This window comes from Ips typographus, linkage group LG12, assembly GCF_016097725.1.
Source record: "Ips typographus isolate SLU linkage group LG12, UJ_Ityp_2.0, whole genome shotgun sequence".
NCBI lineage: Eukaryota > Metazoa > Arthropoda > Insecta > Coleoptera > Curculionidae > Ips > Ips typographus.
Window position 1 is genome coordinate 5,990,724 of NC_138433.1, and position 13,179 is coordinate 6,003,902.

The following is a 13,179-nucleotide window of genomic DNA, read 5'->3' on the forward strand; positions in this document are numbered from 1 at the left end:
CAGTTTGTCTATATCCTGTCGTTTTTTTATATTTTCAGCTGCAAAATTACGTATTGCCAGACTAGTTTCCCTAATTTGATTGCTATCAAGAGATTCAGCATTCGGCATAATGTTTGCTTCAGTTGGTAAAACAGGTTCTCGTCCATATGCTAGCATAAAGGGTGAGAATTGCGTGCTGTCTTGTTTCGCTGAATTATAGGCAAAAGTTACATGCGGTAAGTATTGGTCCCAATTTGACTGATTTGTGTTGGTGTACATTGCCAACATATTTGCAACAGTCATTAAATCGCTCCTTAAGACCATTTGTTGCTGCGTGATATGCCGTTGTAAATTGACTTGTAGTGCCCAGTTCTTTCAATAGTCTTGTTACCAATTCTGATTGAAACGCTTTTCCTCTGTCACTTAATAATTCCTTAGGCGCTCCATGCCTTGTAATTATTTTTTCCAAAATAAATTTTGCTACGGGCCCTGCTTTTCCTTCCAACGTGTTGCATAGTCTGTTGCTACCACTATCATGGTTTTACCATTGCTACTTCGGCGAAAAGGGCCTAAAAGGTCAATTCCCACCTTTTCAAATGGTGTTCCCACATGCGCAATCCCTGATTTATGGCACACCGTGTAATCAAATTCTGACAGTTTTAATGACCATCTGGCTAAACGACCTGTGCTATCTTTTAATGTCTTTAGCCAACATAAAGCATGATGTGATCAGTTACGATTTTTACAGGTTTACCATAAATAAAGTGTCTTAAGTATGAAAGTGCCCATATAACTGCTAATCCTTCTAATTCAGTTATAGAATAATTTTTCTCCGCTTTGCTAAGACTTCTGCTTGCGTAAGCGATAGGGTGTAACTTATTTCCTGTGTCTTCCTGCAATAATAGAGCTCCTATTCCATCTTTACATGCATCTACCCTTAATTCACACCCTTTGTTTGGCTGAAAATGTGCCAACACTGGTTCACTAATCAATTTCTGTTTTAGTGTTTCAAACGCTTTGTCATGTATGTCCTGCCAATCAAATTGATTCTGTTTCTTTGTCAGATCATGTAAAAGGCGTGCAATTTTTGCAAAATTTTCTATAAACTTCCGGTAATAGTTACAAAGTCCTAAAAAGCTTTGTACACCTTTTACATTTTTTGGCCTTGGAAAATTTTCAATTGAAACTAATTTTGATTTATCAGAAAAAATTCCATCTGTCGAAATTGTATAAGCAAGAATATTAATTTTTTCTTTTAGATAATCACATTTTTTAGGTTTTAACGTTAGGCCTGCACTTCGAAGTCTATTGAAAACTTTATGTAATTTTTCCAAATGTTCATCTATTGTTTCAGAAAAAATTATAATGTCGTCCATGTAAATTAAAACTTCTTTCCATTTTTTTTTCTTTTAAATCTCTAAACACTACATCCCCTAACTGTTGGAATGTTGCCGGGGCATTGCACAACCCAAAAGGCATTACATTAAATTTCCATAATCCGTGACCTGGCGCTGTAAAGGCAGTAAGTGGCTTACTTTCTTCTTTTACTTTGACTTGCCAATAACCTGAATACATGTCTAACGATGAGAAATATTGGGCGTTTCCTAAGTAAGTCAAAATATCATCAATATTAGATCCTGACCAGGAATTTTTTACTGTTACATTGTTTAACTTGCGATAATCAACACAAAATCGTGTCTCTCCAGACTTTTTCTTTACTAATACGACGGGACTTGCCCAGGGCGAGTTACTTTGCCTTATTATATCGTATTGTTCCATTTCCCTTATTTGCTTATTTATTATCTCTCTTTCTTTTTGTGATACTCTGTAAGGTTTTTGTTTTATAGGCTAGGCTGGCATTTCCTACGTCAATTTCGTGTTGTCATCTGTTCTCCCCATATATTTTGGTGTTTTTGAAAAAACGTCACTATACTCCGCAAGTAGCGTTTGAAATTTATTCTGTAATCCTAAGTTTGTTATATTACTTAGATTATGGTCATTCATGGTAATTATTTCTTCATCATTTTCGGTTTCATCAATACAACAAACTGGAATTTTTGTCATGTCCATTTTAATTGTTTTCTCGAGATTTCCAACCGTGGAATTTTTTATTACAAAAATTCTACGATGACCGACATTTTTAAGCTTAATATAAAAATGTCCATTCTGCAAAAACGGTAATCCTACGCAAATAAGACCTCTCGGTCGTAAAAAACTGTCTTTCTCAGGTCGTAGGTTCAAGTTCAATCGGGTAATTATATCATTTCCGGGCTTTAACACATAATCGCTGGCGACGGTAATTTTCAGGGAATTTACTGTTGGCTCGTTTGCTATGTTTACGAACAAATCTTGCTGTGGCTCGCATTCTTCAGTTGAATCATAATCCCCAAAATTTAGGATCAATTTGTCCGAAATGTCACTTTATTGTTATTATAGTCAATGACTGACTTTGTCGCCGCCAAAAAGTTATGTCCCAAAATTAGAGCTTTGGACAAATTTTTAACCACTAATGCTTCAGCGCATATCTCTTTATTATTAATTTCAATCGTCACTTGTGAATTTCCAATAGGTGTAAGAGGGTAACTGCCTGCCGTAATTAATTCAACATCATTTTCCAAAGGATACATGTTATTAATATAATTTAAATCCACAATATTTTTACACGCTCCGGTGTCTAGAACGACATTTACATTTTCTTGATTATTTACTTTTAAATGCACATACAATAACCCTCCTTTGACGCCCTTTGATGACAGGTGGACAATCTCGTTAGGGCTTCCTATTGACGAAATTGTCCTCTTTCGTTTGGGTTTTGATATACCCGATCATTTTGACGGTTATCTGAATTATTTCTGGAACTGTTTGCATTCCCGTTGCATGATGCATGCCCTACTCTTTTGCAATTAATGCATTTAATGCGTCCATCGTGTGTTCTTGTATTAGGTAAATAGCTATTACCTTGATTTCGGTAAGGTGCTCTGTTTCCATAGTTTGGACCTCTGTACTCATTATTTCTATTCCTTTGTATATCCCGATTTTGGTAATATGGCCGTTGACCGCCATTATTTGAATCATTATTAACGGCATTGTTCCTTGGTGGCATATTTCTTGTAAAATTTCCACGATAATTGACAAAATTCCTGTTCGGACCGTTACTGGCGACATTCCTGTTATCTACGAAATTTCTCCTTGTGCTATTACTATTATAATAGACTCGATTTCTATTTGGATTGCCATCTTTGCGTGGAAAATTTTTTGTATTTCCTAGTCCGCTCCTGACTATTTGATTCTCATTATTTAACGCATCGGACACGGAAAGCAGTGCCGTATCACGTGTCATCTGATTCACAAGGGTTCTCTCTTTAATGTCACTCAGCTTTTACACTAGCTGTTTTAAGTTATTAAAATTTTGATTACCTGAACTCAGCAAGTAATACATTTCATAGTATGGATGTAAACCATTTTCAAAATGCTCCCTAAAAGTGTCAAAAGACATGGTCGGGTCAATTTCTGTTGCCAACGCAAGTAAATCAAAATAATATTTTTTAACATCCTCATTGTCTTGATGTTTTCGTGTATTTAATCGAAACTTTAATTTTCTTAGTGGCTGTTCACCAGAAAATTCTTTTAAAAAGTCTGTTGTTATATTCGTCCATGTTTTTGCCTGGTTCGCCGGTTCGTTAATATAACCATCAAACCAAGTCTGAGCCGGGCCTTCCAAGAAATTTGCTAAGTAGGAAATTTTGTGGTTTTCCGACCAGCTGTTTGCAATCGCTGCTTTTTCATATTTATTCACAAAAATAATGGGAGAGTCTATAGATGGGTTAAATGTAGGTGGGCATGTAAACTTTGGTGTGGCTGGAGTTTTTGGCTCAGCCAAGGCTACCTGTAAAGTCATGTTAGCCATTGCTGCCGTATTGTTAAGACGTATCACACTGTTTCTCTCTCACATTACAGGGGGTGGTCAAGGATTATTACAACCTTGTAATAAATCTGTGGGGCGGGATGAGGTAGGCTTTGGCACTACCACTTCTAAGGGACTTTCTTGCCAAGGCTCTTCTGTTTCTCGCGGTTTAGGCGGAGTCCTACTCAATGAAGCTCTTGGCTTAAAAAACTGTTCTGGGGATCGTGATCCTGCTTTGGAATCTTTAGTTTTCTAAACTTGGGAAGTCGAAGCTTTGGTTGTTTGAATTCGCGGGGTTTCAATTTGAGCACTTACGACAGTTTTTTCGAAAGGGCTGTTCTCGTCCTCACTACTTGTTAAACTGCCAATAGAAGCTGTTTTGTCAACTTCTGAAGTCAACTACAGAAGCAGGGGAACCGACAGTTGAGCTATGATGTACGGGTTTAAACTCTCTCAACTCTTTTAAGACTTTTTCGGGGTTTTTCCCTTGGGCTAGTGCTTGTTGCAAAACAAATTTTTCTTTGTCTGATACACTTTGAGCTCTACTGCGAGTTCGTACTCGTGATTTGTCACTTGGTTCACTCATGTTAAATTAATATGAAATGTTTGGTAGTATTTTTAATTATTTCGATTTTTCAAGTTTTCGGACAAAATTTAAACGATTATCTTAAACAATTTGATTATTCCTAGCAATTTCTTTGCGAATTTGCTTATTCATCAAACTAATAATCTTCCTAATATTAAAATACACCAGCATTAATACCCCCATGCACAAAAAAATAATAATTAAAATTTCCTTAGCTGACCATGAATTATCTTTTTCTTGAGGCGCTTTATTAGAAATACCTCCGCTATTACCCGCTTGAGAAATAATAATTTCTTCTTCTTTTGATGAAGAACCCCCCATTTTAAATAGAACGATTTTTTTTAAAATATAAAAATTATGTTTTTTTACCCTGAAACCTGCGCCTCCACCATGGCGCATCCATCACTAGCGTGACGTGTTGAATTTTAATTCAACTTATTTGCCTGGGATCTCGTTTTAGCGTAAAAATAAAACACAGTTAACTCTACCATCAAGTTCTATTAAATAAGTACCTTAAACTAACAACACCTAACTTACTAACTAATAAAATAACAGGTTTCCTAACCCAACGAAAACGTTACTAACTTCCAATAAAATCATAATAAACCAGGCGTAAATCAATACACAACATAGAAGTACAATAAACATACTTACATCTCTATAGAAGACAGAATCTTGGGAGGAAAGAGGCTTGTCACTTGGAGCGCGTTCACGAATAACTTTACTTGAGCGTTACGGACATGTCTAATTGACATTTGCGGTTCGGTCACTAACGTGGTGCACAGCAAAACTGGACTGACTGGAATGAATTGAACTGAACCCCTCTCTAGGGTACAACTTCCTTTTTATAGCATTCCAGACACTGGTTCCACCAATCAAAATTCCCAGACCTGGTCTCGTCTAGCCGACAACTCGTGACGACCTTTCGACCCTCGGTACTTGGAAAACATTCCACATATTTCGCAATTCAGCAAATGCATCATAAGTGCAGTTGCACTCTGACCGCATTCCACAATTTTAATGTTTCCGCTCAAGTAATAAATTTGATTTATTATCCTTCGTGACATTAAAACAGCACCACGCAGTTCTGATTTTGCGATTTGTATTGCGCCACAGTCTGCACGAAAATGTTTTGTCAAAATCACAAATTGTCCTGTCCATGACTTAACCCATTGTTCCTCACTGGTCACCAAATAGTACAATAGTTGAAGTCTAACAATGTCCATTTCATAGTCCTTCCTGCTTAGGTTCCATTAACATCACGTGGTTGACGTTGGTGATAAGATTAAGGGTCATATTTATTGGTCTTCCAATACTGGCTTTGCACAGCGTCACTTAGTACATTGGCTCCTTATGGCTCCCTCAAGTGGTTTGTTTAGATGTAATGAAAACAAGAACAAAGGTTAATATGCGTTCATTAAGGCCTAATATACTTATATTCAACTTCTAATTTGCATGCAGTCTTGCGTATTACTTTATAAAGTAAATTGACATGTAAAAATAATCAGGAATCCGGTCCTGAAACTAAAAAGTTTGAACTCCGTAAGTATAAGACGCTCTAGTTTTCATGTTATGGAAAGTAGAACGTATTTGCCTGTTTCAAAAAATACAGAAACATTAACCGTTTCTAATTAACTTTACATCCTTTTGGAGAAGAATTTATTATCAAAAATTGGATGTAATGTCCTCAATCAAATGCTTTTTCCTCATTGATTTCTGCAAAAATAAAAATATGTTATTAGTATGCAAACGCAAGTATTAAATGATTAACTTAAATCCTTTCTGGCGTATTAAAAAAAACTCTGATTATTTCATTACCACAAATTTGCATTGTTTGTCTTAGTTTCACTTTGCCTTACTAAACTCAATCAAGGCAAAAGTTTGTCATCATTCGGATTATCAGCCGGACGAAGTAGAAATAAGCGATGTACGCTTTTGCTTTAGTCCAAGAGCTGATGTGTTTTTGTAACTCTTTACTTCGTGTGGTATAATTCATAATATACCATGTATTGTCTTACTATTTTCCAAATAGTATAAAAATTAGCATAATAAGTAGTATCTTGACCGTGCAATACAGTCTTTATGTGCCAATGTTCAATAAGTAATTACCCCAGTTTTATTTAATAAAGTCTTCAATTAATCCATCTACTCATACAATGAAAAATCACGATATAAAACTCAAGTGTACACTTTTTAACTTTTATAATAACAATGGCCATTTTTCTTAATTATTCTCATATGCTAAAAAATTGCATGTCAAAATGGAATTACAATGATATTTATCCATACGCAGTTTTTTAGACGCGTCGTTACCACGATGACTTAAATAACAAAGTGATCAACATCTGCCTGCGGCATAAGAAAAGAATTACATAATCAATTGGTTAGGTACGTACCTATATATCCTATTTTTTCATGTGCACAAAAAACAAAATATATCCTACTGTAGGATAATTCATTTAAGCAAGTAAAAGTAAATCATTTTTATAACTTAATTATGAGCATTTTTACTTTATCGGGCTTGTAACTTGTAACTCTGAATTATTCAGCAGTTCAATATTTGTTTCAAAAAGAAGTCGTAGTCAGTCTGCTAGAAATTTGTACAATTTGTACATCGTAATGAGACGATCCTATAAACGGAATTAAGGTAAACGATTAAAGCAACTAATACGCAAATTTCCAGGATAACGTATAACCGGTTGCTGTCAGGAATAGGAATCTCCGTTGCCTGAAAATGTTGACAAATTTAGCTACTTTATATGGACCTTTTATATCCGAGTTTAAAGAAGTCCAGTATCGATTTGCTTCAAAGACCCAATTTTCAAAACTTAATAAACGTATGTATAAGGTTTAGCATACACACAATCATTTCAGCCTGCTACTAATTTCGCATTCAAAAATTCTTTTGGTTTGTTCCTTAAGAAAAGTTCATGCACCGCCCTAACATTGATAACAGCAAATAGTATTGCTGTGTGGCACTAAAACAAATATCTCTCAACATGTACAGACCTTTCTGTATCAGAAACTTCTCAACTGAGAAGGGAAAAAATCAGAAACAACTACTTTGAGAGCTAATACTCCTACCAACATTGAATTATACTGTTTTTCCTGTTGAATTCTTGAGTATTTAAATTACTCCTTTATAAAAGATACCAATATTTTTTCATTGGCAATTCAATATTTATTTCATTTAATTATGAATCTTGAGCTGGACATCTTCGTACAGATGCACCAAAAATAGTTCAACTGCATGTAAGTTGAAACTTTATTACTCATAAAACTCATTACAATGGGTCGGTTAAAGAAACAAACTCTATGTGCCACTTACATAATAAGGTATTACGCTCACCTAGCGTTTTTCACCTCAATTAAATAGCAGGTTAAAATTATTTAACAGGTTGAAATTCAGCTGAAATAAATTAAAAGTAAAGTCACATTATCATGATGTGTGGGTCTTATCGTCTCATTCGAGTAGTATGTGTGTTGAATGTGTTAAATATCACTTCAAAAATACTTTATTACAAATGTATCATTTACCATTCGTATTAAAAAAAAAAACTTGAGTCACTTTTTAAATCAGTTGTCATTTTTTCCATAGTAAAATCAAATTCAACATTTCGACTTGTTATTTCATATAGGTATAATTTCATGTGCATTTAAAAAAAATATATATTAAAACATTAAAATTCATCAATCATCAGTTTCCTGATCGACACCTTCGCGGCGATCCGACTAGACGAGTGCAATAAAGCAAGTCGGTCACACCGGCACGCGGCGTCAAACAGAACTAATTAGTCTGCTTTACTTTATTTTCCACTAATGTCGCGATGTTTGCAAGCAACCAAATAATAACCTTCGGTTTATTATGTACTGTTCGTTTTCAACGGTGGAAACATATCGAAATCCTCTTTTAACTCTGCACTATGCTTTTATTTAAAGCTGGTACTTAGACATAATAAGTAAAAAATTATTTGTCGACATTTCTTTTTTTCATTTAGCGCATCGGCACATTTTTTGTCGTTATCGGGAATGCTTGACCTCGACATCGAAATAACACAATCCGCTGTTTTACATTGTGGATTTTATTTTTAACTTCCGATTTAGAAGACATGTAAAAATTAATTTAATAGCATGCTGCAGTATGTAAAATTCAATTTTTTCTCCAAACTATTTGATTTTTTTCTTTGGTAGCTTAAATTTTATACAAACTTCTACTAAATAGAAATGCTAAAAGCACACATTTTGCTTTGAATATTGTAATCCACAAAATTGGGATACAGGGAATGTTACATTTTTTAATTCGACTTGGTCAGCTGTGTCTCTATTTTGGTGTAAAGTTTTACGAGTTGGTTTAAACATTGCAACTTTCCTTCGATAATCAATATTATCGATTTCATTTATGTTACTTGTCTGTAAATAAGGATGTAACATTTTCGATTGAATAGGAAAATCGGACTGAAACTTATCATTTTTTGACCCACGTTTTTCTGTTATGTAAAACATTGAATCCTTTGTCGTATTTGTATTGATTGATTCATTAACGTCGAATTTACCTATAACAGAATGCTTTAAAACAGGAACTGTTCTAAATCCCTTAGTGACAATTTTCATGTATAAATTGTGCCCATATTGAAAAAATGGTGTGTCTACACACAGATTTCTTGGACATAAATAACTGTCTCTTTTAATAAAATTGCATTTCGTTAAATCAGGCATATTATTCGAGGTTTTCAACCGTAACGTTATTTGCTTATTTGGTTTTACAATATACTTTCGAGCAACTTTTAATTTTATTACAGGTTTTACTGTTTTTTCGATGTCAGAAATTTCTACACCCATTAGATACTCTTTCTGAACTTGGTTTTTAGATGTAACATCTAAATCAGGTCGATTGAGATTAACTGTTACTTTATCGTTGTTGTTGGTTGAAAAGCTCAAAATATTTTTATTGTAATCAATCTTTGCGTTAAAATTCGATAAAAAATTATGTCCCAAAATTAGAGGTTTAGAAAGATTTTTCACTACTAATGCTTCAATATCCAACTTTATGTTGTTAATTTTTAGAGTTACTTTTGAAGTACCAACTGGGTTAACAGTATAACCTCCTACTGAAGTTAATTGGATTTTCTCTGATGATAAAGACATGTTAGTTATAAGATTTAAATCAATTAAATTTTGTTTACATCCTGTGTCTAAAATTACATCAAACAAATTGTCTAATAATAATAAATTGCTATCTTTACTGTTTGTCGAGTTTAGAGCAACTTCATCGACACTTAACATTGAGTTTTCACATTTACTAGGATTCTGATGTGTAGAAAAAAACGTATTTTGTCCAAAATTGTAAAACTTCTTGCTACCTCGATTAAAATTTTTAACATTTTGATGAATAATTATTTCTGGTATTACTATTTCTTATACCTCGATTTTGATCAAACCCAGAATAATTTTGCTTTTTTTTAAAGTTTAACTTGGTCTCTTTGTAATTATTATTTCCACAATGATTGTTGGACTGAAATTCACAATTTTTAGAATACTTATTTGACCAAGTGCGATTAGCACCGAATTTATCAAATTTGTTTTTCAACCGATCATTACGAGACCGAAAATTCATTCCGTCCGAAATGTAAAATTTACTTTGCCGATTCATTTGACTAAATAATACACGCTCTTTAATATCACTTATTTTCAAGACTAGTTGGTTTAAATTACTCAAATTTTTATTATTAGAGCTTAGCAAATAATACATTTGAAAACACGACGGATTTAAACCGTTTTCAAAATAATCTCTAAAAATTTCAAAAGACATATCTGGGCTAATTTCATTTGCCAAGGTAAGTAAGTCATAATAATAAGTTTTCATGTCTTCATTGTCCCGATGTTTACGCGTGTTTAATCTAAATTTCAGTTTACGAAATGGCTGGCCACCTGCGAATTCTTTTAGATAATCTGTTCGAATTATTGCCCAAGTATTAAAGAAATTTTTTGGATCATTTACATATTTTTGATACCAAACTTGTGCTGGTCCGTCCAAATAATTATTAAAATATGAAATCTTTAAAGAATAAGTCCAGTTGTTTAATCTTGCGGACTTTTCATATTTATTTAAAAATGTAATGGGGCAATCACTTGATGGATTAAACGTAGGTGGACACGTAAATTTAGGGATGGCCGGGGCTTTTTGTTCGGCCAGTGCTGTACGTAAAGTTATATTAGCCATTAATTTCTTGACTTTTTTAACATAAGACAAGATCGTTTCAGTAATACTGCCTTGCTTTTAACAATTTAGCAAACAAATATTCAAAATAACAATGTAGGAGGTATTTTTTCTGGTTTAAAATTCACTTTTTTTTTTAACAATGTTTTTCATCTACCTGAAACAACTCTACCAAACGGCGTTCTGAAATACGGCAAATTCTACCAAATGTCATTCTGACGCAAGGCCGGCTCCTCCACCAAATGTCACATTTAAATTGTAAAGCCCTTTTGGCCCAACAAGTTAAACGAGACGTGCGTTTATTACTTTAATAAACGCCTTTACCGAGATCTTGTTTCAGAGGTAGAATCAAACCACTTGGTAGAAAAATATAATTTAATAACTAAATGAGAGTTAAAACTAATTGACAAGATGGTTGGTTTATCAACTTAGTGAATCGGAATAAAACCTTCAAACATAATTCCCAAAGTAACACTTTAAACAATACCTTTTACATGCACAAAATATTACAATAACAAATACATACTTACATTTGTTAAACAATTAGGAGGGCAGCTTTCTGGAGGGTTTGACACTCGCGATTCCACACATTTAAATGTTTCCGCTCAAGTAATATAAATTCCACATTTTTTAATGTTTCCGTTTGAGTGAAATAAATTTGATTTATTTCCTTCGTGACAATACTAATAATATCTTGGCATACTATCGGTTTGTGTCTCCTGTAAAAATTGCCAAAAAACGCAAATATTTGTCAAATCGACGTCGACATTAAGAAGCGTTTACGAGCCAATCAAAACACAAACAAAAACATAGCTGGGTAAGGGTACTGTTCTGTGAGCTGATGCTGTACAAAAATGTATAAACAACTTAAATGTTTACTTAAAATAATTAGGAGAAAAGTTTTATATACAGGGTGTCCGGAAAATACGTGTACAACGTTTGACGACAGACTCCTGACGTCAAAATATGTCGATCTAAGCCGACTTAGTTATATCCAAAATTGTCTCGTTTAGCCGGTAGAGGGCGTCAAAAATTTGTAAAAATATTGGTTTTTTACTAAATTACGTGAAAACCTGCTAATGGATTTTAATGAATTTTAGTATGTAGACTAATACTATAAAATGACGTTTTCTAGTAGTATAGTCACCGGCTGTAAATAAGTGGAAGTGTTATAAAAGTGATATAATACGTCAACATTTCTCCTCATTTTTTATATGAACGGCGTTATGACAACCCAGATATTTTTGTCGAGTGACCGGAAGTATTTTGAAGCTATTTTACCTCTTTAATATTTCTCGGTGGATGAGCTGTTCCGCCAGAAAAAAAAAATTTACAATTACCTGCATACATCAAAGTAGGTATAATAAAGTTGAAATTATTTATTGTAAGAAACTAAGTAAACCAAAAACATTACTTAAGCAAATGTGTAAAATGACCGCCATCTTGCTGAATACACTTATCAATACTCTTTAAGAAATGAAATTGTACCCTATCTAATGTCTCGGGGTTATTAAAATGGTTGCCTGCATTTAAAATCCGCTGCAATAAATCATCACGTGTGTTTACAGGAGTATTGTAAACTTCTGTTTTAATAGCTCCCCACAAAAAGAAGTCACACATATTTAACTCAGGAGAACGTGGTGGCCATTTTACTGGTGCATCATTGCCCCTTGCAATCCATCGGTTGGGATATTGATGATGTAAGTATTGCCGAACGGCAACGGAAAAATGGGGCGGGGCACCATCATGCATATACCACATTTGCCTCCGAAGTAAAATTGGCAAATTTTCCAGAAGAATTGGTAATGTGTCTTGCGAAAAATTTAAATAAATATTTCCATCTAACCTGTCTGGAATAACAATGGGACCAATAAGGTAGCGATCAATAATACCTGCCCAAATATTTAATTTAAATTGATGCTGATGATGTGCAACTTTAATGGCATGTGGATTTTCATCGGAATAAATATGTTCGTTGTGCAGATTGGTTACTCCAGATCTTGTAAAGCACGCCTCGTCAGTAAACATAATTGTTCTACAAAAATTTGGATCACGGATTCTTTTGTTTCTAATAATTTGACAAAATGTAAGCCGCATGGGGGGATCAGTCGGTAAAAGTTCCTGGACTTTTTGCACGTGATAAGGATGTAATAACTGTTCTTTTAAAACCTCATTGATAATCGTTTTAGGAACATGTAACTCACGTTCTAAGCGACGGGTACTGGTACTTGGTTCTTCTTCGACTCTTTCCAGAATGTTCTCTTCTGTTTCCACAGTTCGAGTTGTTCGCATACGACCCCTGCCTTCAAAGTTTTTCTCAAACCTGCCCGTTTCTCGAAGATGACGCTCGATATTGGCAAATGTTTGGTGGTTTGGTATTCGACGGTTAGGAAAACTCTCCATGTAAACCCTAACACTCTGACGCCCATTTCCTTGACAAAACCCGTATACCAGGAGCATGTCAACCTTCTCAGAGTTTGTATAATTGTCCAT

General features: G+C 34.2%; 1 long non-coding RNA gene across 1 annotated transcript in view; it reads left to right on the forward strand.

Annotated features, from left to right (window-relative positions):
• Window positions 1-11,967, forward strand: part of LOC145736595 (uncharacterized) — a 259,716-nt gene extending 247,749 nt beyond the window's left edge. The window contains exon 2 of the long non-coding RNA XR_014180033.1: window positions 11,582-11,967. This is a non-coding gene — a long non-coding RNA (uncharacterized LOC145736595). The remainder of the gene's footprint in view (window positions 1-11,581) is intronic.
• Window positions 11,968-13,179: the final 1,212 nt, after the last annotated feature.